At 40.3% G+C, this 27,988-nt stretch overlaps 1 long non-coding RNA gene across 1 annotated transcript; it reads right to left on the bottom strand.

The window, feature by feature from the left end:
* Window positions 1–8,032: 8,032 nt before the first annotated feature.
* On the bottom strand, window positions 8,033–15,135 carry LOC139597509 (uncharacterized). The gene is made up of 4 exons (XR_011681620.1): window positions 13,819–15,135; window positions 11,772–11,923; window positions 10,084–10,176; window positions 8,033–8,477 (listed from the first exon to the last, which is right to left on the bottom strand). It is a non-coding gene; the product is annotated as an uncharacterized lncRNA (long non-coding RNA).
* Window positions 15,136–27,988: the final 12,853 nt, after the last annotated feature.

Below are 27,988 nucleotides of genomic sequence, written 5' to 3'. Positions count from 1 at the left end.
CCCCCAAATGAAGTGAGAGGATGTGTTAATAGTGCCTCTGCAGGTTTCTGGAGCCTGGAGAGGGAGAACTGATTTTTTATTCTCCACAAGGAGAGCAAACAGAGGCAGCAGTGCCTCCTCTGAGCTGTGGGTGCTCTTCCACCGAGTCCCTGGAAATGCGCGTCCATGGACAGCCAGTGAAAACAAGAGTGGCTATTTCAGGTTGTTACAGGTCTCTGGAGCAGAAAAGAAATGTCCTGAAGAGCAGCAGAAAACCTTTTAACACATATCCTGGTTTTATTTTAATGGAATCAGGTCACAACTGGAACTCATAGGGCACAGCATGGAACAGCTGAATTTTGCAGAATAATGAGAATTAGCATTTTGTGCAGTTTTGTATTCCTCTGGTGCCTCCCTGCCAGCACGGATGGGTGACTGGAGTTACCTCTGGTCCACCTGGAGCTCAGGCCTGTCAAAAAAATACAAATCACAATGTAAAATAATCAGCTGATGAAAACGTTCAGGCTGAGATTTTTTTCTCATTTGTCACATGAAAAACAAGAAACCTTTTATTTGGGAAGCTGGAGAGTATTTGACATTAATCCTGCTGGTATGCAGGGAGAATAAATGAGGAATTTTTGTTGTTCATGTATTCATGTAGCATATTAATGATTTTTATAACAGCATAGGAATATTTGGCTGCTGTCTGAAATTAAATTGTTAAGGGCTTGAGCCTGCTTTTGCCTGTCATGGTTGTAGTAAATTTATACCATTGATTGTTCTATGATTGTTAGAACTGTGAGGAACATGATCAAGTGTGGTTCAGACAACAGTAGAAAAAGATTATTCTCTTAAAGTTTTATGACATCTGTTTAGTTTATTGATTGACAGATGAACACACCCTTTTCCTTTTCCTTTTTTGTTTTTATTGGCAAGTCACTCCATCTCCTGTGGTATTTGCGTGCCCTATGTGTGCAATAGTTGTTTAATGATAATTAATTTTAAAAGGAAATAATTCAGCATACAACTAAGAAGTGACAGAGGGAAAATTTCAATTTTCTTTTTTAAGAAAAGACACATTTTATTTAGACTAACAGTCCTCCCACGGAGGTTGAAAAATGTAACATGGACTAAATTTAACTTGGCTACTGGCACCAAAAATAATAATGTGTCCACCTTCTGACATAACAAACTAAATGACACCTGTTCCACTAATACTCACTTGCTCCACTAATATTCATTCAGGTCTCAGGGGAAGGGCTGGAAAAACAAATCTGTGCCCTCATCTTGCAAATTCACATTATTGGGAGAGATTTGTGTGCTGCAGCAGGGGTGCAAAGCACAGAGCCACTCCTGAGCTCTCAGAGGAGGCCGGGTTTGTTCTGTCACAGGAGAGTTTGTGTGGTTTGAGGAGATGCTGAGTTTGTTTTGTCAGATATTCAGGACAATCCATGCAGCTGAGTGAGTGAGTGCAATTGTTACAATGCAACACCCCGGTGTGGGAGCTGCACCCATGGAATCTGAGAGAAAAACCTGCTTTCTCATCTGTTCAAAGCCAGTCTTCTGCTTTGGTGGACTTGCATGCACGGAAGAATCAGATTTGTGTTTTTTATTGTAACATTTCTTCTTGGCTTGCCAAAAAATAAATAAATAAATAAATAAATAAATAAATAAATATATATATAAAGAGTTCAGGATAACCCACTTGGTTCAACATTCCCATCCTCATTTCTGCAGTTAGGGAATAAAATGTGTATTCAGATGTCCAGCTAGAGAAAGGCAGAGCTGGAGCAGGGCTGCACTGTTTCCAGAGAGATCACAGAAACACCTGATGTGTGTTGGACGCCGCAGTTGAGAAATTTGGGCGCTGTTGTAGGCAAACAAAGTGAAAACCAAACCAGTTCATGGGAAGCTTGGGCAGAGCCTGACCTGTCTGAGCCCTGACTCCCTGCAAGCACAGGACAAAACCTGTGGCTGCTTTTGTCTGCAGGGGTTTTGTGAATGCAAAATTGAAGAATACAAAAATGTGATTCCTTTGCAGGCACGGCACGAAGATCACAGCTTTGAAGCTGTAACCATGCAGGAGTGAATGAAATGCTCATTTTGGTGCTGCTGATTCTGGAACAACACTTTCAGCAACTGTGAGTAGAAAATGAGGCGTTTATTTAAGATAATGAGCCTTACAGCACTTTCATCATGTAAATGCAACAACCACAGACACACTCAAATCAAGATGATTAAATTTTATTGCATTAACCTGTTAAATTCTTTTAATGGCATTAAAGGCAGTAAATGCATTTTTTTTCAAAACTCTCTCTAAAAGACAACAACAACAATCAGTGACTTCACAGGTCCTCAATTTCTGTTCTGCTCTTGAGCATTTTCATGCAATTAGAAAAGCAGATCTGGTATAAAAACAAACGAGTGCTACCTGGGAGGAGGATTTCCTCTCCTGGACAGAGCTATGCATAAAGATGGTTGGTGGTTATACCATACCTGCAGGGGGAATTTTGTAGTTTCTGACCCCATTTTTGGTTTAGTTTTATGCTCAGGTCTCTTGGATGGGCAGCTGAAGAGATCCAGCAGAGGCACATCAGTCTCTGCTTGTACCTAGCACAAAACCTTCCACAGAAACCCACAGAGCACTTCTTAAAAATGCTTGAACACAGCACACTCCATTTTTTAGCCATAAGATTCCAGAGACATGCTTAAACTGGCCTATATTCAGCCCAATTAATTTTTATGCCTTAAATGGAAACAAAGTTGCTTCAAGAGGAAGATGAAGCTCTTTGCCATGCGCTGTAAAATTGTTAAAATGCCTTGGAGAGTGCAATGAGGTGCCTGAAAGTTTAGTTCCAGAGGCCTCTGTTCCACCGTGGGAAGTGGAAGATGCCTCAGATGTAAAAGATGGGAAGAGCTGGCTCCGAAGGGAATCCACATGAAATTATTAAAAATGCCCAGATGGGCAGAGAACACTGAGGACAAGAGGATGCCCCAAAACCTCTGAATTAACAAAAAAGTGCAAGTTATTAACTCAGAAGAAATTAATTTTACTTCTAGAAGTCCAAGTCCTATTCAAGGTTAACTTCACATGGCTCAGATAAAGTTCTCTGTGTATTAAAGGCCCTTGAGTGCCACCAAGTAGAGAAAAAGATTAATAAGGTCTGCTCAGTTCCCACCTGCTCTTCCATAGATCAATCTGTCATTGCTTCCTCTGATTTTACTGCAACAAAACACAACTTTAGACTTGAATATAAATCTGACTTGCAGAGTTTACCCATTGAAACATAAGATATGAGGCTAGAAAAGAAAAAGCTGTATGACAGAGTGCCTTCTTTAGTGAAGCAAATCCTTCCTCCTCCTTGGAGAGCAGGACAGTGTAATGTGAACAGATTGCACTTCTCCCGTTCTGAAAGAACAGTTTATTCCATGTTCTGACAGCATTTATTTGGATCTTGAAGGAATGGCTCATAAGTATGGGCAAAACGTATTTGCCATGAATTACCCTCCTTGGGAATCTGTAATATAGGATAATGTCAGTCACTTGGGGTCTTGTGAAGAACGTTTCTGTCATTAGATTCTTATTTTGAAAATCAGATGTTTTCTCAGAAAAGTCAGCACCACAGCCCCTGTTAAAAAAACCCAAACCAGCAGCACTGGGGAAATCTGTAACTGGTGAGAGCAGTGTGGCTGGGGATAAAAGCAACCAAATTATCCTTAGATGAACACTCCTAGAACCACAGGAATGTTGGCTATTGCAGGTTGGAAAGGAACTTTGAACATCTTCTCCTCCCTTAAAAACAAGGCTTACATGGTGAGGTTGCTCAGCACTTTCTGCTTTTGAGTCATGAATATCTCCAGTAATGGAGATTTCACAGCCTCTCTGGGCCCTTGCTCCAATATTTGACCACCTTCAGCTTCAGAAACTTCTGCTTAGCTTTAGTAACACCTTTCTTCTGCTCCAACTTATGCCCATTGCCATGAGCCTTGCTGGGAATCTCTGAGAAATATCTGGCTTTATCTTCCTTCAAAAAAAAAAAAGTTTGTTGAGGTAGTAAGCATCCAAAAGCAGGCAAAGTGTGGTCCAATAAATGCCAGGTAAAAGAGAATAATCCAGAATAAAAGAGAATAATCCCTTCTCCTGAGCTGCTGGCTGTGCTTTCGCAAATGCAGCAGAGAATGAAGCTGGAGCATTTCAGGTCTGAATTTTGCTCTTATTTTATTTTTAGAGTAATTTCTTTATCTATTTAAGGAATCCCAGGAATTAAGCATCGTTTCATTGCTTTTTATATGTGATAGTAAAATTAGTTCTTCACAGAGCTCACTGAGAGCACAGCTAAAATAAGAGTTGCTTACAGAAATACCCTGATTACCTACCTGGGAGTATTCCACTGAGGCTCTGTAGATCTATACAGGTAAAAACTGTCATGTTCATTTATATCACAAGTGACATTATGGAGACCAGGGCAGAATAACAAATATGTTGCACTTTTTAATCTGAAATTTCTGAGTCCATCAGTCCTTATGGTATTGTAGTGCCCCCAAATTTGCTTTGGGAGTCTGAATCAAAAGCAATCCATACTTCTCACTGCCTGTATGTGCTGACACCTCCCAGAAGCTCAGATGACCCAGACTATCATGAACTTTATCTTAGTTCCAGGCTTTCACCATTAACATCTTTACCTGAGGATCTTCAAATCAGAATTTTTTAAAATTTGTGACATGGGGATATGAATTTCTGATGCTAAAAGTGGTGGAAAGGGATTATTTGAACAGCATTACACATCATAGAGTCCTTTCACTCTGCTTTCTGCTGCCTCAAATATCAGTGTTCCCTCCATGAATAAAGCTGAGTGTAAATCAGAGACCTGTCCATGCAGGAGCTGAAACACGTTGTAATGAGATGGCAGCACATTCCAGATAGCAAATGTTTGTAATAAACAACCCCTGGCTCCATTTTTCACTGCTCTGGGATATCTGGACACGGACAGGAGTCTTGAAAAGGGACCATAAGAGTGAAGCCAAGCACATTCAGAAAGCCTTTTCCTGATAAGCCCAAGCTCAGTGAGGTTTTTGCATGAGCAAAATGAATGTGTTTGATTGAATGGTGCCAAACTGCAGATAGGGAAGCTCAGCAAGTGATTATCAGAACTTAGGAGGCAAAAAAAAATCAAGTTGTGTTAGAAAAGGACTCACTGAGGGATGCTTGGCAGTAAAACAGGTATGCAGGGCAAAATAATTCCTTTTTTTTTTTTTTAAAACACTATTCCTGAATATATGTAGGTGAATCCAGTCTTATGGCTCTGGAAACTCACACAATTGTGTCAGTACCATTGAGATCCATAGATTCTTAACTCTAAAGTTCCAGTAAGGAAAGTGCCCACAATCAGGCTTCCTGAAAGATGCAGGCAATCCAGGCAAGGATGTCAGGGCATTATTCTGTAATCACAAGTTGATTTCATCAAGTGATTTAATAAACCATGCATGAGATTCAATTCTTAATGGACCTAATTCAATCAGGGGTGGTTTCTGGCTTGAAAGGTGACGCATCTTGAGGGGAGTGAGGTGCTGGATGCTGGAGAAACTTCATTTTCCACTGCAGAAGGGGCTGAATGTTATGCAATATTCAGGAAATGGCATCACAAGTGTAACATCATTTAAAGCATAGTCCACTCCATGGACCTTTTTTGCTGCACTTCAATATGAATCACACATGTTTACTGATTTATTTTTTCTCTTAATTTTGTCATTGATGTGTTTTGACACCGAAGAGATAATATTCTAATGGGATAGAAAATTCCTTCTGTCAAATAGCTGTTGGATTTGGGTGTCCAAACACACAGTCTGCTTTAATAGCAAAAAAAAGGACTACATTTGGAATGGAGATGTTTGGGGTGAATGCAGAGAACTCTCACAGTTGACAACCACCTTGTATTTTTAAGAATTTGCCTTTTTTTTTCTGCTAACTTAGGAAACAAAATTAAGAAAATGTCTTTGTAGATAATCAACCAAGTGCAATGGATTTAAAAACCTGAGTGACAGATCAATCAAGCTCAGTCTGGAATCATCCTCAGTCTCCCTGGGACTCCCCATAATTTTCATGAATCAGAAGGGTGAGAGAGGCTGGGGGTCAGGCCAGGCAGAAGAATGCTCTTCACAAGAGAACTATTTTTTCCTTGTAAAGAAGTCTCCATAACATTAGCAAAAAAGATTTATCTCCCTAAGTAAACTAAAAAACCACAATTCTAGAAGTAGTAAACTAACTGCAATTTTGGTTTTGTTTATTTATATTATCAGTGAAAAATAAGAGGTTGTAGAGAGAGAAGTATTCTGAAGGTTTTGTTCTAATTCTTATTACTCTTAATTATTGTTAATAATTTTTTCTTTATACCCTTTTAAAGTTTTGAGCCTATTTTACCTTTCTCCCTCACAACAAAAAGTACACTAGTAATTAACCAGCACTAAACCCTCCACACTCATTAGTGCATTAACCAAGAAATCTCAAAATTAATAACATCTCAAACTAGCAAACAACAACCACTACAGGGTCAAAGACAGGAATACACTTGGGCACATGGGGAGAAAAGACACAAACCTGTAAATTTTACTTTAATGTAACTTTTACTTTAATGTGAGCCAAGGATGGGCTGCTGCATTTCAGCTTTGCTCTTCCCTGACGTGTGAGGCTGCAATTGCAACAGGTGCAATATGGCAAGGAAGTGCTGGGCTTCCTAAACCAGCAAAGAGAAAAGTTTGTTTTTCCTGTTAGCACTGGGATATTTTCAGAAAATGTCTGTCTGAAAAAGATCTCTGCTGTTTGTTTTGTTCCACTTTCTGGTCATTCTCAGGAAACGCGGAGGCCATAAGGCTTGAAGGAGTCGCTCTTCCTGTGCCATTCACGCCAGCTCTGTGAGCTCCCTGTCATCCCCAAATCCTGCTGGCCCTGACTCTCTTCCCCCAGACTAATAAGAGCAGGGAGAAATACAATCCTGGCCTGGTTCTGTCGTTTGCCATAAGTGGAGCCACAATCCAGCTGAGCAGCTTTTCCCAAGGGATCATAAAAGGCAACAACCTGAAAAGAAAATGCAACCCCAAGGATTTTCCTCCTGTACTTCAGGGTAAGTCTTTATACCATAAAACAAAATATTACTGGAATAACACCAAAAGAATGAATCTCCATCTGCTGAATAAATAAAGAAGTGTAATTTCTGTGTTATTGCACGTGTTCTGTCTTGTATTTCTCATTTCTCCAAGTTTAGGTTCAAGAAGATGAAAGTTTTAACCTCTGCTGCAACTAATACATTAAGCACAGAAAGCTGCACCATAAATTACCTTTTCTTTACCTTTTTCTGCCATTGTACAGATAATAAATTGTCTTCCTAATGTAACCAGTTTTATTACATTCCTGAACTTAGCAGAAGACAGATAATCACCTTTGCACCATTAGCCTTGATGAAGCTGAGCTCAGAAATTGGACCTGGAAAGCACTGAACTGAACATTTCTCAGGCCAAGCTTAAACACACAAGAATATTTTTCAATACTAATGACTCAAAGGGGTTTTGTTTTTACAATTATGCAAATAGTTTTCCTGGTTGTTTTCTACAGAAAATTAATGTCAAGGACATATTTTACAGCATGTAAGATGACATAATAGAGAGCAGCAAAAGCAACCAAGCACGCAGGTAAAGTTCTGTTCTCCAAATCAAACCCACCATGGTCTTTTAGACCTGTGTGTGTTAAGTGCTTTTCAGACATAGTAGGGTACAATAATATTAATTCCATTAATTCAATTGAATCATTCTAGTATGAAATAATTTTTTTATGAGTGAAGATTAATTTTTTTTAAATTAATGAAGCTCTGATTTTCAGTTTACACTGTACATTAAACTCTGGTTCTGAGCTTGTATGTAAGTAACAATGAAGTGGAATATTTTGATATTTCGGATCCCAATTCAGTATACTACACTGCATATTTAAGGATTACATTAGAGAGACATTTTTCACTGCCTGTATGTCTAAAAACGAAAACTCCCTTTATTTTCAACTCCATATATTTTCTCTCTTTTATGCTTAAACTTTCCATTTAATGCATATGTATAATTTTTTAGACTTTATAATAATGCAAGTTGTTACGAAAATCTGCATTTTCTCTTTGCCTTATATCCTAAGGAGTCTCAGATTATTACCTGTGTATACAGATCCATCTATTAACAATAGGGGAGCAAATGAGTTGTTAGTGAGGTGAGAAATACCTGGTAAGTGCTTTCTGGTCCCTGCATGAATTCTCTTTACCATCCAGTCCATGCTTTGCTGGCAGTTAAGGCTGTTAGCCAAGCTAAAAGAACTTCATGGCCAATTAAGAAGAGATTTCTTTGAGTTCTTTTTTCTTTACTTGGAGGAATAAGCCAGCGAGAAGGTTCTTGGCTATGAATGTTCCAGTAGACGTTGTTAAACTCTGAATGCAAACTGAAATCTCCATATTTTGGCTGCAGCAATCCTAGGGTGTAAGGTGAAGAAAATTTGGCAGTGGAGTCAGATAAGACTGAGACATCATCTCTTTTTATTTTTAATGATTCATCTTTCACACGTTTTGCTTGAGAGAGCAGCTCTGAATAATTCTGCTTTGGAATGAAGTGGCCTTCCAACGCCAAAAAACGTGAGAGACTTGGACTGAAAACATGCCCACCACCAAGGCTGGATTGTGAATGCTCAGGACGAACAAAGCTGCTTGAAAATGTGTCTTTTTTTCCCCCAAGTGCCTCCCTGAAATGGAGCAACCTAATTTGGTCGCTCTGCAGGATTATTTGATTGTGAGGATGCTTAGACATTGATTCATCAAACCCAAATTGTTTACAATGAAAGGTCACAGGTGCCTACTAGTTCATAAGACAACGATTAGCCCTGATTTGGGGTTGAAATTGCTATGGATTTCTCACATTTTCAACAACCTGTGCCTTTCCAGTAACTTACCAAAAAAATAATGAAACCACAACTCAGGAAAATCACATTCATCATCATCATCTGTGCTCATCCAGGATATAAGTCTTGACTGCCTACACTCGTACTTATAAAATACTTCCTATATTCTCTAACACTGTCAGGAGAGTTATGCATTGTTTCTCCATCACTTTTCTGAGGGTAAAAAGGCCATTTTTCCTCACTCTCTGCTGTAAAACCCTGGTGGCAGAGGAGTGGGACATGCTGAGCTCCCACACACTGAATTTTTGAAGGTGTTCCTCGGTGTGTGCATCCCAGTGTTTAGTACAATATAAACCTCGTGTGTGCAAACAAGTTCATTAAAACTGCAAGAGCCTGTAGCACATTTGTAACAGCTTGCCCAAAGGTTAACATTTATGGTTTTGCACTGCCAACATCCTTGCTTTTATGGGGCACATTTGTATGCTAAATTGCCTATTATGTTAAGCTGTAAGTTCCCATTTAGCAGCATCAGGAATAAGATTTGACTATAAGTGTTTAGATTTTATTAGTGCTGTGCTAGTCTTCCTAACAGCTCAAACTCCCCACAGCCTGAAATTGTGCTGCAGCCTCTGGAGAGGTTCTTGGGTATCAGATGTGTTTGGGAATGGCTGAGGATGAGGAGCATGGGAAGAAAAGAGAGGCACTGATGGGAAAAAGGTGCCTTGCTGATTCTCACCTCCACACGAGCCCTAAATGTCATGTTCAAGCAAAGATTGCACCTGGAACAATCTCAGTAACATCCCCTTTTCCAGCTAACGAGACCAGAAAGGTCAGCTGCAAGTATTCCAGGGGGAAGGGTGTTTTATGGGAAGGTAAATATATCCAGTGGCTTTGGTTTTGCTGGGGTCACTTCCCAATGCATGAGCTAACAGTGCCTGTGATACAGCAGCCCTGTAAGCTGGATTTCAGCTGGATATGCAGCTCTCAAAGGTAACAGAAATGTATTTGCTAATGAAACTGTGTTTCCACCAGACTTCCCTTGCTGCCAGGGATTTCTCAGCAGATCCTGGGGCTGAGGGACTCAAAAATGTCACAAAAGCCTTTCAGTGCCAGGTCACCAGACTGACAGAGCAGGGACCTGATTCCAGGCAGTGCTTTAAAAGGCTCCATGAATATCTGCTCACCTTAGCAGTGACTGTAGTCTGCCAGTGGTGACTGACTGTGGAAAGTAACTTGACAAAAATAACAGGAGCTCAAGTCTTTAGCCCAGGCTTTCTCTGTAAATTAAAAAAAAATTAAAAAATGGTGTCAGGGATTTTTTTTATCCATTCCACTGTCAAAAATGAGAATGTGAGAGCACAAAGATGCTGCTCTGCTCCCAAGCTTGTCCCACCATGCTAGAAAAGAGCATTCAAAGAAAAATGCACTGATGTCCTTCACAGACTGACCAGGCCAAGTCTGCAGATTTATTTTACATGCTGGGTGTAAGGATGATGCTCTGTGTTTGCAAATTGCCACAGAGCTTGAAAAATATTATCACTGTAATTGTTAGAACTAGCTATTCACCCCAGCCATGAGGGGAAAACACAGAAATGGAACTTCAGGTTGGTCATACAGAAAAATAAATATTTTCCATGATTCACAAATAATCTTGCTATGTAACAGGATGTTCTTAGAGGCAAGAAGAATGATAAAAGTGATGTAAAACCTTCCAGCACAATCCAGGGCTGGGGAAGGCTGCCTCAGCCACTGATTAAACAGCATTGCAGAGTTATGTGTTCTGCAGAACTCAACATTTTTCAGGGGTTGTAACAGCTGGAGTGAGGAAGGTGCTTTTTTTGTGTGAAATACAATATCATTTCCAGGAGACAGAGGTCCCACATGAAAGGCCTGAGGTCTCTGTAGGAATCTGTCTGCTGAACACACTGACTTTGTTGTCAGTAAAGGCTGCAACCTCCAGCAAATGCAGACAGTGCTTTACCTATTAAGACAATCCATAGGGGAGAGACTCAGGGAAAGGAGCTCAGAAAGTTGTTTCTTTTTTTTTTTTTTTTTAATGACCTATTTAAAGTTACATTTTTCAAATAATTTAAGGAGAAGACTTAGTTAATGCTACTTAATCAAAGTTCCCTGCAAATAACTTAAAGGTGACAGGTCAGCAAAGACATGCTTACTTAAAGACAGTATTTTAAGATTTAAAATGCTAAGAGTCTTACCAAGCCTAAGCTGCTAAAAATTATAGTAAAGCATAAGAGAAGTTCAAACCTTATTTATTTCAAGATCAGATTTATTATTTTTTTCAAGACTTTGCAGGCAGAGAAACAGGCAAGAATTAACACAGCAACAATTTCTTCGAAAGAACACGTCCTATATACAATGGTGGATGGATGATGATTGATCCCTTCTGTTATCCAAAATATTTGGGATTTCTGGCCAATTCTTCTCCGTGGCCTAAATGAGGTTTTGTGTTTTAGGTAGTTGAAATTATTCACTGTGGAGTTGATTTTCTTTCTGCAGACATGGTGTGACATCTGTAAATACACTGCAGAACTGTGTTATTTCCTAGTTCTTCTTGGTTGTAAAGTTCTTTTTTAAATGGCTGTTGCTGTAGTTTGAAATGAAAATGGTGACCTTAACAAGCACTATCATTATTGTGCCTTCAAGGGACTCAGCCACTCTCCTTCACTCTGATATTCAATGTCTGACTGGCTTGGAGTTCTGGCTCTATTATTTTGCTGAAGTTACCAAAGAAAAGGGACTCTGCATTGTCCTCTGTTGCTTTCTTTGGGCACATTTTATATTAGAATACTGCACAGCAGGATTCTGAGACCAAGTTAGTAATTGGAATAGTATTCTAATTAGAATCACATACCTAGAACTTCACTTTTCAGAGCTGCATGGTGAATAAGTAATCGAAGAACAAACCCAAGTGATTTTCTACTTTTTATAAGGTTGAGAGGGTGGCGTGGAGCATCCAGTGAAGGCAGCACAGACTGCTGGAAGGAGAGAATTCACTGCTATAACCTGGGGGAAAGGAAAAAAAAAAAACAAAAAGCACCAGCTAATGAAATGGAGCAAACCACAAGCTCAAAATTCTAAAGCAGATTTGACATAAGCACTGATATATTTCTAGCCTTAAACCAAAATATAACTCAGCCTTGCAGCCTGGGCTGTGAGAGTGACAGGGCCTGAACACCCTTTTTGTATCAGAGCACTCTTGGAATTTCAACAGCTCAGTAAGGGAGGAGCAGGGCCTGAGAGGGGGAGGTTGCACCTCTGTGCATTCTCCAAATCACTGCTAGACCAGCAAAAAATAATCCAGGACAGATTTTGGATCCATTTGAAGATTTGGGAGGCAAATGTGTCAAGCATATTAAGAACGAAGCAGCAAATCCAGGCAGTTTTTAAATACCAAATGATGTGATTTAGTTTAGAGTGAAGCAATCAGTGTTTGGAGAATTCCTTTAATGACATTGTCTCTCCCTCTGGAAATTACCTATTCAGTGCAGGAAATTTCTGTTTGGTTATTTCTGCAGGTAAACATTGTATTTATTACGTTCAGAAAGCAACAGAAATTTAGATGGTTGAGCCTACCCAAGCTCCTGTAGCATTTTCCTTCTCCTTTACATTTGTAATAAACATGAATTATATATGGAGACAGCCATGCTTTGTTTAAACTGCTGCACTAAGTACCCCGTGGCAGCAGTGAATCAATGCTTTGCTTTCTCATACATTTGAATGAAAGTAATAACTGGAATAAACAATTAATCTGATGATACACAGGAACTCTCTGTAGCTAAGTAGAAGTAGAAGAATAATACTGTTCCATTGTTCATCCATTTGTCATTTGTTGATGGTCACACTTTATTGACTTTACATATTATTTGTCTAATTATTTGATTCTTAAAGTTATTTTGAATAATTTATTCAGTCTTCGCTTAAACTGATGTCTGAAATGTATTTTTTGCTTGATCTCCAACTAATAAGCCAATTATGATCAGCTTTAGAAGTTATTAACCAGACTCCAGTTTCTATTTTTGCCACCTAATTAAATCTAATGCTCCTGGTGCTACAGTGACACATTGGGCACTTAATGTGTTAATGTTTTGGATTTTTTTAATGGTAGTATTTGTATAATATATATGCATAGACATGTAGGTAAGATAATGAAAAAAAAATTATTTATAAATACCAATGGCTACTTGCTTTTTATCTTGAAAGACCAGGATGAGCTCTAGTTGGGCTTTAAGGCTGTTTGGATGTGTCAGGAGACAACAGGGGAGGGAAATTGCTCAGAGGAGCTTTCATTAAGCTTCTGCTCCCTGGTGCCCTGGAGGTGCCATGGATGTTATTGAATTAAGGAGGAAACAAGGGTGGGTGCACAGTGACATTCCCTGGACAAGCAGGAAACATTGGATAATACATTCCCAGAGCTTGCTCCATTTTCCTCCTGATTTTCCATTTTCTCCTGATTTTAGAAATGGAGGAACTCAAACCACTTAAATGCGAGAAATAAACACTGCATGGAATGTTCCTTTTTTTGATTTGTCTGTCTCTGATAGGTGAAACCAAGGAACAAGGAAAATTCTCTCTTTACAGGACTATTACCCACCATACTTGCTGAAATTCTTGGGTTTGCTCATTAAATGCAGAGAAATTTCACTGAAAGAAGAAATTCCTGGGACGTTTCTGATTAGGATTGGCCTTGCACCTACACAGACTTGCCTGTTGCTCACCCAGACATTAAACAGGGTCAGTTAATAAATTTGTCCTGGACCAAGCAATAGTTTACCATGGATAAAGGGCTGGAGCAAGCAAGCAAGACCAGGACCTTGCATGAAGGAGAAAAGAATGAGATATTTTCTCCCCCCATGAAGCTTCATCCTATTTTTACATTGAGAAAATCAATCTACACTCACAGAGATCACAGGAGACATTCCTGGCTTCCTTTTTGAGGCTGACAGGGACAAAATCTCTTTGGGACAGGACAAGTCCAAAACATGAGCTTGCCTTTGGGAGGCAAGAGTTTTAATGGAGAGCACTGCTGTGAAAAATATTTATCTTTGCTTCCTGCCAAGCCTGTGAAAGGATTTGGAGTAGTTTCTGTGTAGCCAGTGGTATTGATGTTTAAATGATCAAAAACATGGCTTTGAACATCTTTGTCTCGAGGCCTGGATAATTTCTTCTTCAGACACTAAAACAAGCCATTGTAAAGCTGCTGAAAAAAGGAAAAAGAAGTTCCCATGGATGGACTCTTATGCTTAAAAATATTTAAAAAAAAATAAAATCCCAGAGCTATTGCAATGTTACAAGCTTTACTCTTTTTATCCAGAAAGGGGTTTATGTTTGGGGAGGATGGGACAAAACGTGTCACAAATTCCTTCTGCTAGGAAGAAATAGCATTATTATGTTCACTGTTTCCTCAATAATATTTCTGAATAACCACACAGATTTCTGTATTGATGAGGAGTTGTTTCATTTCAGTGATTTTTTTTCCTTTTTTAAATTTTTCCTCTTTTAAATTCTCTCACATTCTTTTTCCTTGTACTAGATTTGTTCAGATTGCTTAGATCATCCTGCCTGCTTTTCTTTCCCCTGCGCCCCCTCCATATTTTCATTAAACCAAGAAATTTGTGAACCGTTTTGCTTAATGTGGGCTTTTATTTTAGATCTCTCACCTTTTATTGTGCCCACCAAAGAGGGATTGGGGTGTTGGGGTTGGTCATGCACCAAACCACAGACAGAACTCTCAGGCAGCCTGGATTTTCCTCATGCCTGTACATCATAACCTAAAAACCACCCCAACCAACCAACCAACCACCCCAACCAACTACCCCAACCAACTACCCCACCAACCAACCAACCACCCCACCAACCAACCAACCAACCAACCAACCACCCCAACCAACCAACCACACTAACCAACCAACCAACCAACCAACCACTCCACCAACCAACCAACCAACCAACCAACCAACCAACCAACCACCCCAACCAACTACCCCACCAACCAATCAACCACCCCAAACAATCAACTAACCAACCAACCAACTAACCAACCAACCAACCAACCAACCAACCAACTAACCAACCAACCAACCACCCCACCAACCAACCAACCAACCAATCAACCACCCCACCAACCAACCACCCCAACCGACCAACCAACCAACCAACCAACCACCCCAACCAACTACCCCACCAACCAATCAACCACCCCAACCAACCAACTAACCAACCAACCAACCAACCAACCACCCCAACCAACCAATCAACCAACCAACCAACCACCCCAACCAACCAACCAACCAACCAATCAACCACCCCACCAACCAACCACCCCAACCAACCACCCCAACCAACCAACCAACCAACCAACCAACCAACCAACTAACCAACCAACCAACCAACCAACCACCCCAACCAACCAACCAACCGACCAACCAACCAGCCAACCAACCAACCAACCCCACCCCACCAACCAACCAACCAACCAACCAAACCCAACCAATCCTCTTCATTTTGCCTTTGAATTCTCAGTGAGAGAACTTCATGAACGGCATAGAGGGATTTTTCCTGTAAGTGACAATGCGCCTGTTGCCATTTCCTGTGAGGATCTGATGCTCTTTAATCCTCCAGGTTATTCACTGATTTCCACTTCTGCAGGCACTCGTGCTGTCCCAGGCATTGCTGTGCTTACAGATGCACCTGAGCTGCTCCTGCCAGGAGATAATCTGCCATTCTGCTTTCAGGCTGTGCTGAAAATGTCTTAAAAATTGTCATAAATACCAAGCACCACGTTTATAGCTGGATGTCTCTTCTTTCTTTCCAATTTTAACAGTTTATCTTGCCTCGTTTGGCATAAAAATTGCCTCATAACATAAAAATTATGGTAACTCTATATATTTTTTGCCCCTACATTTCTATATCCTTTTTTGAAATTATTCAATGTCAAAAGGAAGGTGGAAAAATCTACTTGAAAAATGTGAGGAGCTCACACTTCCAAAGGTAAACTTTTCCCTGCTTGCAAAATCAAGTGAAGGAGATAATCCAAGTGTGATGGTTTGATAAGGCTGATGATTACAAAAAGCCAAATGACAATGAAAATAAAATAGAGCTTTGAATTAAGACAAGATATTTTTATTTTTATTTCCCTTCTCCCACTGACTGGCTCTAATAACATATTTTTTCCTACATTACATATATATATATATATGTATATATATATTACAAATTATTCAATGTCAAAAGGAAGGTGGAAAAATCTACTTGAAAAATGTGAGGAGCTCACACTTCCAAAGGTAAACTTTTCCCTGTTTGCAAAATCAAGTGAAAGAGATAATCCAAGTGTGATGTTTTGATAAGGCTGATGATTACAAAAAGCCAAATGACAATGAAAATAAAATAGAGCTTTGAATTAAGACAAGCTAATTTTATTTCCCTTCTCCCACTGACTGGCTCTAATAACTTTTAAGGACAAAGCTGTTCTGCATGACCACACTGGGATTGCATCCCCTGCTGAGATGTGAGTCCTCCTCTGCATTTTTGGTGAAATATAGTGAAATTAAAATGACTGATAATTGAGTTTGTAAAACAGCTTGGCAATCATGAAGGTGAGCCTGGCTTCCATTCAGCCAAGAGGCTTGCTGGCATTAATTCTTGTTATGTTAGGAGGAAAAAAGTCAATTCCAAGATAACATTTCCTGGCTGATCTAAGGCCTGGGTGTCCTTACATTTTGTTTAGCCTGGCTACAGATGTTTGATGGGATGTGGACAGATAATTGAGTGGAGGATCAAGTCTTATTCCTGGAATTGCTTCTAGGCCTACTGAAGTAAATTTTCTCAGTTCGATAACATCAAGAAAGCTTTAAGTAAATGAAACATCTTGTATTGTGGTCAGAGACATGAAAGGTACCACTGCAATAACCAAAGCAGTCATATTATCAAGAAATATGCCAAAGGAAGCCAGTAGCATTCTATTTGAAAAGAAATAAATAAAAGAAATTATTGTAATCAGAATTCAGGAAGGGAAAATTGATCCCACTTCTGAAATCCATAACAGTGTATGTAGGAATAAAACATTTTAAATGCAGTTAACACTTGTAGTCACTATTTCCTTTCTACTGTATTCTGGAGTCTGCCTGCCTCAGTCCTGTAGAAGGAGATAATTGCTTGCTGCCAAAACAAAAGGAATGGCAAATAATAATGAATTAATTAATAATTAATAATAAATAATAATTATTCTCATGATAGTGAGACGGTTGATATTTTTTAATTTCTTTTTTTTCTTGCAAAGAAGGAGCGTGTGAACTGCATTTATTCAATTTCCTGTCAGAAAATCAGCTGTCACTGGGTTTTTTGTGGTTCCCAGTCTCTGCATGTTCAGGATGCAGGGTCTGCCTCTGCAGCAGCACAGGGCAGTCTGTTCCCTTTGTCACATCTGCTCACACCCCAGGTGACATGGATGTGCTGAGACAGGACCTGATGAGACTCAACACATCCCCAACACGGAGCCCTGCTCTCTCCTGGTCTTGGGACGAGGGTGGGAACTGAAATTCTGATGGGAAAGAGACCTCAGGCAATTGTGCCTTTATTTACTGGACTCACTGATTGAATAAGAACATTGCATTTCAGCAGGGAATGTAGTCAGTAATATTTAATGCAAACATTTACTGAACTGTGTGGTTTTAGCATGGTTTTTTCTCATTGCATTGGTTTTGCAAATGTTAATGTGAGAGTCATAAATGAACAGAGGGCCAACCTAAGTCACTGCTACTGCTTGTTAGAAACCAATTGAATCTGTGATTAAACAATGTACAAGCCTTGTTCTAATCCTATTCATGGAATGAATTTTATTCTGTAGGAATAATTCTTTTATAGGAAGATCATATATAGAAAGCATGTCATGAGAGATTTATCAACAAACTCAATTAAACTAAAAGCCAGAATGCCTGGACTAGCAAAATTATACAAGAGAAATTACTTCATGAAGTTAATGGTAATGCATTACATCCAGGGATGATCCAGCCTTCCTTCTGACTCAGGCTAAGATTTAAAAGGGAAAAAAAAAAACCCAAAACAAAATCAGAATCTTTTTCTCTGTATAAACACAAAAGAATATGACCCTTTTAATCTTAACATGAACTGCAGGCTCATAAAGCTCTTACTGAAAGCAAATCCTGGGTGTTTATTGCTGGTAGGAGACAATGGATGGGCATGGGCAGGAAATGAAGTTCCCCCAGTGAGAGGGGGATTTTGTGCAGCCACGAAAACAGAACCCATTGAGGGGTTCATCCTTCACCTTTTTCAGGTAGAAAAACCTGCTGAAGTACTGCAAATACCCTTTTCCCTGGTAGAAAATGAAAACAGGGGATGCACAGATCACAACGAATATTTACGAGATAGTATGATTAAATAATATTGCTAATAGAATAGTCTTTCTAATAAATGGTATTGCTAATAGACTACAGTATTTCTAATTAATTACAGATAACTACACATCCATGCACTCCCCAGAAACCCCACTCCAGCCACGTGGGGAGCCCCAGTGGCACCAGCAGTGTGGCAGAGGCTCAGGGGTGTGTGGGGTGCTGCTCTCTGGGTTTGGATAAGGCAGCCACCACCTCCTTGGCTGAGTTCTGTTTTTAATGCTGCTGAGTGCTGCTGCCTTTGGACAATCTCAGCAGATGTGGTGCTTTACCCATTTTTGCAGGTTCAGCCAGGCAGTCCCCAGAGCTCATCAGACCTTGGAAGGCTTTGACAGAATCAATTAGGTTGGAAAAGGCCTCTGAGGTCGCCAGGCCCAGCCTCTGACCCAACTCCATGTTGTCACACAGACCTTGGCACCAAATGCCACGTCCAGGCTTTCCTCAAACACTTCCAGGGCTGGTGACTCCACCACCTGCCCAAGCAGCTTTTCCCAGTGTCTGACAGCCCTTTCTGTGAGGAAATTCCCTGAATGTCCAGCCTGAACCTCCCCTGGCTCACACTGAGGCCATGTCCTCTCCTCCTGTCACTTCTTGCCTGGAAGCAGAGCCTGACCCCTCCTCTCCAGGCTAAAAAACTCTCTCCACATCTCACCCTCTCTTCTGGCACCTTCCTGTCCATCCCCACACTTCAGCAGCTCTGGACTCAGCTCACAGGACTTTGCACAGAGGGTCTGAGACCCCCTGAACTCCCTGAGGGCACCCACAAAACTCTGTGTGATGGGGGAAATGTCACCTGTACCCCTGGGGGGCTCACACACAGCTTTGTGGGATGGGAAAATGCCATTTTTACCCCTGGGGGGCTCACACAAAATTCTCTGTGATGGGGAAATGCCACCTGTACCCCTGGTAGGGTGCCCTGTGTGACATTCCCAGCTCCACTCTCTGCACTGAAGGGACAATGCTCATTTAAAGTCAAGATTAATTTCCCACTCCCTGCTGGATTAACAGATCCACAGCCAATTTTGGGACAGGTACCTGAACTGAAGTAGTTAAGGGATGCTGAAAATCCTAAAGAGCTTCCATCTGAATTTATTTCTTATTTTTTAGGAAGCCTCTCCCCCCACCTATTGATAATATCATTGCTACTTGAGAAATAAAGGCCTCTGCTTTTCTATTGGGGTACAGCCAGATCCTGGCTTGCCCACACTGTTCATTACAAGAGGAATAAAAATGTTGATTTTGCTATTTGAGCACTGCCTGCTTGTTATTTCTCCCATGTTAAGTACAGCTTGCTGCCTGTTTGTTGAAAGACAAAAGAAAATCAATACAAGTGTTGAAAAGGAACCTTGAGTATTCAACTTTGCAAACAAAGTTCTTAAATAAGCACCAAGAAAAATGGTAATAGAAAAAAATATGAATGCCTGACTTAATTAGCAGTGTTCACATGAGGAATATTGTTTCTTCAAGTGTAAAAGACCAAGTGGAAAAAGAAAAAAGAAAAGTGTTTTCAAGGAAACTAAAAATGGAATGATCCCATACATTTTCATTTCAGCTATGGTATATTCAATACTGATATGTCTTAGATTATTTGTTGACACATAGAAAAATTAAGAGAAAAAAATTAATACCTCATACTTAAAATATAAAAAATGAAACATGATTTTTATTTTAGTTGTTGCCAAGAATTATTGAATCACCTTTATAATCTTTCAGCTTCTAGCCTTTGAATATCTCAGAGTATTCATCTGGGCATTCTGAAGGTGAAGAAACTTTAAATAATTTATGATTCTCTCAGGAAAAAAAAAAGACAAGTGTGCAATCCTATGTTTTGGTGGTTTTCTTCTTTTTCTTTAAGCTAATTTTACAAAAGAAATAAAACATATGGATATATTCCCTGCCTACTCCTGAATTAAGACACTGATATTAAAATAAATAGAGGAAAAAGTTGGATACTGACTCATTGGGTTGAACATAAATTAATTGTTTGGTTCTTCTGTATTAATGTCCATAAATTTCACATGGATTTTCTCACTGCTTTCTAATTAGTTGTAAGAATATATTTTATATACCTGAATTGATATCACAGTATATTAAAAAAAAAATACTGAGTCTTTTTAGGTAAGGAGCAAAACACATCGTTCACATGAGAAAAACCTACCTAAAAAGTAGAATTAATGATGTCTTGTTCCATCTCACATATAATTTCCAAGTTGCTTGCCAGGACAGAGCTGCCCAGCACAATTAGACTTTCATGTACTAACGAGAGCAGGAAGAGCTGCCAGCCAAAAAAAAAAAAAAGATAAGCCAATCAATCCTGAAATACAAAAGAATTTTCTGTGAGGATGAGAAAGGTACATCCAAGGAGGAGCTGGGGAAATAAGAAGCCACTGGTGTGGGTTTGCTCATTGGCAGCATTTCCTGGGGAACTGGCACTGGGGAGAAGGACACCAGCTATTAGATATTGATATTTACCCCTTTCAAGTACAGCCTTGTAAATATTTGGATACTTAAGAGAAGCAAGAGTGCAAATAAAGAGTCAGAAGAGCTACAGTGATGTCCTACATAAAGCTTTAAGTTTCACCTCTCTTTCCCATTCCTTTGTCAATTTTTCATCCTCCTCCCACTTCCCCAACCTCCTTTCTTATAGTATTAAGTCATTTAAGTGCTGCTATGAAATTCCCAGATGAGAAATGGGTAGGAGAGAAGCCTGCTCATATTTCTTATGGATATTTAAATAGGGAGCAGCAGAACTAAGAAACCAGACAGAGAATTGTCCTCTGGAGACTGGCGTGCAATCATATCGAGAAGAGTGTTTGGTGTGTTTGGAGAGTTTTGTTAACCTCTGTCTTTGTAAAGCTGACACAAAAGAGCCACACTCTGGGCTTAGGATCAGTTCACCTTTTGGTGCAAATCAACAAAATTTGTCTGTTGGAGTCACTGGACACAAAATGGTATCTCAAGACACAGTTATTCCTTCACTGTAAGACGAAAAGATATTTATCTAGAGCTGATCTGGCACAGAATAGCCATTACTCTGGCACTGTAGAGCAGTGGTTTTGAACACTCTTTACAGAGCACTCAAAAATAATTTTTCCACATCACTTTCAGCCCCAGCCAGATTTAGCAGTTTCAGAGGTACCTTGGTAACATGCCACCAATATGTACCAAAAATGAGAGAGAATGCTGATCCAGAAATCCTTTTAATTCAGGCAATTAAAGAGGTACAGTTCTGAGCAAAGCAGTTTGTGTTTATACTCTACATGTTATGCAATTAAAAAAAAATAAATCAAAAGCTCTCGGGGACTGTGCTTATTTTTTAATGAAATCAATGTCAGCATCTAGTTACTAATAAGAAACTCTCAATAACAGATCCTTGCAAGAAAGAAAGTTGTTTCAGCTTCAGGCTGATAAAAGGATTATTAGAAAACAGCTCTCTGTGTGAGTGTGCATGGCTGAATGTTTAAACAATCTTGAAAAATAATACTTTGAAGCCACTCACCTCAGGCTCATATAAAGACGGCCTGGTCCCACTAAAAGCCAGTGGGGATCTGGATCTAAATATGATGGATTCAGGAGAAAATCTGGAACTGATGAAAATGGCTGTAAAAAGGCCACTCACCCACATAAATCATCCTTTTGGTCATGCTAAGGTTTTGGGAGAAGTTTCACAGTAGTTTTTTAATACTTACCCACTGCCAGCTTGCTGGGATTTTCTGCAGTAGCAGTAGTCTCCATGCACACTTACTGTATAAAATAACAGCAGAAAAAAGGGTTGACATAATGAGTCATTACAATTTAAATCTTATTACACAAAGCTTCATTTGAGTCAATATGCACAGTGCAGAACTGCAGGGGTGCCTTTCAGCCTGGGGAGAGAGGAATGAGGCACAAAATCCCATTATGGGCAAGGGAAGGGACACAAAATTCTCATTATGCATAAAGGAAGGGACATCTAATTCTCATTATGGGTAAGGAACACCCAATCCTCATTGTGGGTAAGGGGGGGACACCCAATTTTCATTATGGGGAAGGGATACAAAATTCTTATTATGGGTAAAGGAAGGGACACCCTATTCTCATTGTGGATAAGGGACACCCAATTCTCATTATGGGAAGGGGAGGGGACACCCAATTTTAATTGTGGGGAAGGGATATAAAATTCTTATTATGGATAAAGGAAGGGACACCCAATTCTCATTTTGGGTAAAGGGAAGGGATACATGATTCTCATTGTGGGGAAGGGAAGGGACACAAAATTCTCATTATGGATAAAAAAAAGGAACACCCAATCCTCATTGTAAATAAGAGAAGGGACACCCAATTCTCATTATGGGTAAAGGAAGGGACACCCAATTCTCATTATGGGTAAAGGAAGGGGGACACAATTTTCATTGTAAATAAGAGAAGGGACACCCAATTCTCATTATGGATAAAGGAAGGGGGACACAATTTTCATTGTAGGTAAGGAAAGGACACCCAATTCTCATTATGGGTAAGGAAGGGACACCCAATTCTCATTATGGGTACGGGACATACAAATCTCATTTTGGGTAGGGGAAGGGACCCAGCCCCACCTTCTGTAATCCCCTTGGGGTCCCCTAACCCACACCAGGCTGTGGCTACTGCAGAGAGCACTCACAGCAAAATCACTGCGTTCCAAACCTTGGGTTTGTCTCACTCAGAACTTTTTGGAAATGACCTTGCATTCACTCAGTGCAAAAATATAATTGACAGTGATGATGAGTCCTAATTGCCAGAGGAATAAATGGAGGCTTGCAGAAACTGGGAAGGGAGGGACATAAAGCACATTAGCATGGATCATGTAGCTCCTCTCCTCTCATTATCTTTCCAGGCAGCCTGCTGAATTGTCTCTTCCCACCCTCTCATTGTTGTCCACAGAAAGAGCTGTTTCTGAACCTGGTCACACCTCTCTTGAATTTTAGGATATATTTTTAATTATTGCTTTTTAATAAACCATGCTAGCTTATATGCTTATGGTTTTAGTTGCTTGCTTTACTAATGACTTGTTCCAGCTAATTAAAGGAAATCTCCAGGAAATCTCTTTTTTCTGATAAGTAGGTTGCACAAACATCTTCAAGGAGAATGCATCCTTCCAGACATAAATCTGTACTTAGAACTGCCAAGTCTGTTTGCACAGGCTGGAGTGCTGTGCTTGTAACTTCAGTTTTATTTCATTATTGTACATTCATGTGCAGTTGAAAAGAGATATTTATTATTAATTACCGGGGGTTTTTGAAAGAGCATCTTGTAAAATATTTTTAATTATGGACAATGGTACTGTAGATTAGAATCAGGCATAGATTTACTGGGAATATGTACATCAAAAAGGGTTGAATTCCCAAAAAAGTGCATCCTAACTTTCAAGTTAACAAAAGTGTTTCTTCTTTTAGTACTTCAGTGCAATTAAGGGATTTGATTTCTGAATGTGAACCACCTGATCTTTCCAACTTTTAAATTTTTCCTAGTTTTTGCAGAAAAACTCAGTTTAATTCAGATAGCTTGTACTGCTTACAGAACTTTACAGTTTAAGAAAATATCCAATTATCAGAGCATTATTTTGAAAAAAAAAAACAATTTTGCAGCCTTTGTGAAAACAGAGTCCGAATAAAGACGTTAGATTTTATTAAAGATGAGAGCTGCACAGATTGTGTGTTTGAATTCATTCTGAAATGAACTAGAAAGGCCCTCCCTAACCCCTCCATGGGCAGGAAGGTGCAGGTGAGCAGGGCAGTGCTGCCTCTGCAGAGTGGCAGCAGCAGGAATTCAGCTTCGTGCACCCCTTTGTCCAAGGGGCTTGCAAAGGCCCTTTGGAGAAGAGCAGGATTTCCACTGGGGCTGTGCTGTGGGCCTGACAGAGAATTCATCAGCCTTTATTGATTGGGAGGGAGGCATGGCTGGAGTGAGGAGGATTGATCTGAAATCTCCCTCGGCTGAGTTAACTCTTGAGGGATCTCCTCCCGTCAGGATGGAGCTCTGGGGAGTGACCTGCGAGGATGGGAAATGTGCTCCTCTGTGCCTTTGCTTTGCAGTGCGTGTGAAAAGCTCTGCCTTGCTCTTGGGATTGGCTTTTTTTCCTCCCTCCATTAGCTTTCAGAAACATTATCTTTGCTAAGTTTAGCATTCCTCGATTTTCCTGGGCAATTCTTCGTGGAATTACAGAGCAGCACTTTGCTCTGAGATGGGCTGGTAAAGGGATAAGGGACAAAGAGCTATTGACTTTCTATTCAAGCCGCAGTCTTGTGAGAAACTGAAGGTGGCAAAAGCTGTCCACCAGCAGCCTGGCTCAGCTGGGCGTTCTGAGCCAGCCTCTCCTGTCCCCAGATGTCCCAACATCTCCCCAGGACATTTCTGTGGTCACTTTTGCCGCCCCCTCTCACTGAAGAGCTGGGCATGGCGATGCCTGTGGGTCCCTTCATAATGAGAACATTCTGTCTCTGGGATTCTGCTTCCCTCCCAGAGGAATTGTTATTCTCCAAGACAGGACCATGAGCTAGGTAGCCCGGGAGGATTGTCCTTGCTGAGGTTTCTCCCCTGCAAAGCAGAGCCTGGGACCTCCCAGCCCTGTGTTCACTCCCCCAGCTTTGCCCTTCACCTCACATCTGCAGATTTCACAAGTCCAGACTTGGTGCAGTGTCAGCCATCTGAAACATTCCTGCAAGGAACATTTTTCTATTCCTCTCTTTGTACCTTTCCCTTTTTTTTTCTTCTCCTTATTTTTATTTTTTTCCCCATTTCTGTCCCTTCCCAGGTGACCTCTCACGTGCCTTGGTGGCCTTTCCCCCAGCTCGTCATTCCCCATGAGCGACTGATACATCAAGTGCCACCCTGGATTAGCTTCTGATCTCAGCTTTTCCCTGCACTTAGGGACAAACAGATTCATTCTTTGTCCTCTGCTGCTCTTCACAGTCTAAAGGTCCTTTCTACACACAAGGCCGGTGCTTTCCCTGCAGTCTTCTTCAAGAAGAAGAAATAAACACATTTTTCTTACCTGCCTCTCACTCCCTCTTTGTGGCAAAGAAATGAAAGGCATTCAAAGGCAAGACCAAGAAGCTAGAGTTTTGTAAGTATGTTTTGCAATCATTTAAAATAAATACAAATATGATATTATAATTTAGAATGTTACCTTTGAAAGCAGATTGTTCAGACCTGTCAGCTTCACAAAGGAATAAACAGCAGATAACCTGAAATAAAGAATAAGCATGAAATTCAGTGAATCTCAGTAGCTTAAGATCTCAAGATCTTTATTTCAATACTTGGATTACCTTGTCTCAAGATCTTTATTATTTTAAGTACTTCAGTCTTAAGAAACCTACATATAGGAACTTATTTTCCTATTTATTTTGCTTTACTTTACATGATGGACCAGCTGTAAATGGGAATTTAGTGCCAGGGACCAGACTGAAGTAAATCTGAAATAAAACTTCCTCAATGTGCATGATGTTGTTATTGAGTTTGCAATTCAGGGTAAAAAAAAATAAATAATCAGACAGACCATGCCTTTGAAATTGTTAATCATGAGAAGGAAGGTGCAAACCTGCATTTGCATGGATTCCTGTGAAGGGAACAAAAGAAATCACAGCCATTCTTTTAATGATTAATCAAATTAAGAAGGCTCTATAAATATTCTGGTTCTTCCTGAAAGATACACAGGAAAAGAAATCCAGAGCAGTGAAGGATTTGATACACAGCTGGCAGTGTTTCTTTCAAAAAAAAAAAATCGTGATATGACCCAAGAAAAAGCTCTGATTTCTGAGAGTTTTATTACATTTTATAAACTTCTCATCTTTGCTACTGAAACCACTAGACTACTTACTGTGTTAAAAATAAAGTGATCATTGTAGTGAGTTCACCTTCAAATCATCTCATATTTCTTCTATACTGCCTTTACATTTATGAGTTACAGCATATTGATTTCACCCTTCCCTTGCACCGAGTCTGACTCTCCCTTAATAGACAAAATGACTATTTGCTTTCTATAAATCCTACTATTTGTATTTCTTTTCTTCTCTGGGCTGTAATCTGTGACTTACAATAGGCCACTGCTCAGGGAAATGATGAGGTGCTGGCTCAGCCTTAATATTGTTCAAACAACAAAAAAACTCCAAGTGCCAGCCTCTTGTTACCAGAGCTTTTCTCACAGGTGTCCTTTAAATTATCTGACTTCCCAAGCAGCAGAGCAGAGCTTTCTGTTCACCTGAGAACTCTCAGGTAATTATCTCATGGCACATTTGATCCCCTCACAAAGCTCAGCGTTGGCTCCAGCTCCTTGCTCCATCCTTTGCAGCTCCAATTCCTTATTCCAATTCCTCATTCCAGTTAATTCCTCATTCCAGTTAATTCCTCATCCCAATTCCTCCTTCCAGTTCCTTATTCCAATTCCTCATTCCAGTTAATTCCTCATCCCAATTCCTCCTTCCAGTTCCTTATTCCAATTCCTCATTCCAGTTAATTCCTCATCCCAATTCCTCTTTCCAGTTCCTCAGCCCAATTCCTCATTCCAGTTAATTCCTCCTTCCAATTCCTCCTTCCAATTCCTTATTCCAATTCCGCATTCTAGTTAGTTCCTCATTCCAGTTCCTCATTCCAATTAATTCCTCATTCCAATTCCTCCTTCCAGTTTCTCAGCCCAATTCCTCAGCCCAATTCCTTCTTCCAGTTAATTCCTTCTTCCAATTCCTTATTCCAATTCCTTATTCCAATTCCTCATTCCAGTTAATTCCTCCTTCCAATTCCTTATTCCAATTCCTCATTCCAGTTCCTCATCCCAATTAATTCTTCATTCCAATTCCTCCTTCCAATTCCTCATTCCAGTTAGTTCCTCATCCCAATTCCTCATCCCAATTAATTCCTCATTCCAATTCCTCCTTTCGGTTTCTCAGCCCAATTCCTCAGCCCAATTCCTCGTTCCAATTAATTCCTCCTTCCAATTCCTCCTTCCAATGAATTCCTCACCCCAATTCCTTCTTTCCCTGCTGCAGTGCTGTGAATGTCTCTGAGTTCCTCAGGGCTCTGCATTCCCTCCCTCTCTGCCTGGACAGAACCACAGCCCAGCTCTGGCATTTCAACCCCCTCCATCCAACCTTCTCCTCCTGCCAGGCTCTTCCCTGGCTCTCCCAGGTGCCTGCAGGTTTCTGAGCTGTGACCTGAGGGCTCAGTGCCAGCTCCATTTCCTGCAGGTGACAAGAGGACGTGGTCCCTACATTCCCTACAAGTGCACGCGTGTCACCAGCAGCTCGTGCCTGTCCCCTGGGCCTGCCTGCTCCCTGCCAAAAGCTTTTGTCACATTTCTGGCAGCAGGGTGGAACTCTGACCATATCCATTTTTCATTAAGGGATCAGGTGACCTCAGTCACTTTGCCTTTTCTGCTCTTGTGCGGAAAGAAAAAAAAGAATTTCAGGCAGGAGAGAAAGCACTGCACGCCATGGAGAAATATGTGTTTAAAGCAATGATTTGAGACAGAACTGGATGCAATTAGCTCATTATTCTTTAAAACTGGGCTCTCTCCATGCTCACCTCAATGTTTAGCCCACAGTCCCAGTGAACCAGAGTCAGGGCTTTTGTAAATTAAAATGAAATACACAAAGGTCAGTCCAAACTGAATTGGAAGGATTTGGCTCCTTTGATAAGCCTGAAAAGAGGA

Source organism: Agelaius tricolor, unplaced genomic scaffold (genome assembly GCF_023055355.1).
Source record: "Agelaius tricolor isolate 1412-34295 unplaced genomic scaffold, bAgeTri1.0.p SCAF_17, whole genome shotgun sequence".
Classification (NCBI taxonomy): Eukaryota; Metazoa; Chordata; class Aves; order Passeriformes; family Icteridae; genus Agelaius; species Agelaius tricolor.
The sequence above is the reverse complement of the archived record's forward strand: the minus strand, read 5'-3'. Positions and strand labels throughout refer to the sequence as shown.